Below are 1,328 nucleotides of genomic sequence, written 5' to 3' on the forward strand. Positions count from 1 at the left end.
CCATCATGACAGAAAATCCTATAGACGTGCAAACAGGCGACCAGAACCGGTCCCTGTAACCCTGCCACGAATAGGTGTCCCTTTAGGTATTGAGATCAAAAAAATGAGAGTTGAGGGAGGACAGAAGGAGCCAGTAGTGGTTGGTGAGGTGAGTGAGCATCCCACTAGAATCCCTTCACCTCCTCTCAAGAAGACCAAGACATAGAAGGGTATCGACTCTTCGATGAAAAAGTCGAAGTCGAAAAAGAGACCCGCAGAGGAAGAGGGCCCAACTGCAGCTCTGCCAAAGCCTAAAAAGAGAAAAACAAAGAAGGGTAAACTAACAGAGCATGTGATCACAGAACCTGTGGTCACAGAGGCCCTCGCAGAAGAAAGCCCGGCAGAGGCTGCAGCAAAACCCAAGCGCAGAAGGTTGCGCAAGCTGGTCCACGACTCCCTAACAGAGCAAATTCAGGATGTTCTGTCGAATATCCAGAAGGAGTTTAGAGCACCTATCGATCCTTCTCAGTTGGGGACAGAGGTCATCTTAGATGACGAAGATGTAGAAGAGATAGAAGTCTTAGGCGAGGGAGTAAAAGATTCCCATGGCACACATCCAAGCCAAACTTCCAGTGCATTCCATAATTCTAGAGGCCCTGCTCTAGAGGGACCCTCTATTGAAACAGCCTTGCACAAGCCGATCCCAACCCATCCAACCGCCGCAGAGGATACTCTTTCATCCTCTGTGGAACGCACTCCCGGGCATCCACACACAACTCCTTCATTCTCTCAAAAGAATGAAGGTTTTAATATAAGAGTCCATTCGCCCAAGGACTCGACAGAACCCAAAGAGGCATGTGTTGCCTCTACACATGAGCGAGATCAGCCAGAACGTGCTTCAGAGGCACAGGTAAGGGTCACAGAGGTGGTGGATCTAGAACGTTCATCATCTCCACTAGATACCTCCTCAAGGTTAGGCTCTGAACCTACCGGGCATGAAATCTACAGAACACCATTAGGCTCTTCTCAAGGAGATGTTCGAGGATATGGTGGAAGTCCCCAAGCAGGCTACGATATGCAAGCCGCTGAGGGTGCCTCACGCTCCGAGGCAGAAGGATCAYCATGTGTTGGTGGTCCGAGTTCCCATAACGACTTTGTGACAAAGGGGGAGCTTAACGCCTYTGCCACAGAGTTGTTCTCAAAGATGGACGAGTTGAAAAGCTTGTTCATCTCCCAGCAAAAGCCTCAGGATCTTTCATATATTACAGAGGCTCTGAAGGAGCTTTCCGCCACCACCACAGAGTTAAAGCATTCTATGGCGACCCTTCAGAGCTCGGCCATCAAGAAGG

Source organism: Cynara cardunculus, unplaced genomic scaffold, assembly GCF_001531365.2.
Source record: "Cynara cardunculus var. scolymus isolate 2C unplaced genomic scaffold, CcrdV1 Un_Scaffold_8528, whole genome shotgun sequence".
NCBI lineage: Eukaryota > Viridiplantae > Streptophyta > Magnoliopsida > Asterales > Asteraceae > Cynara > Cynara cardunculus.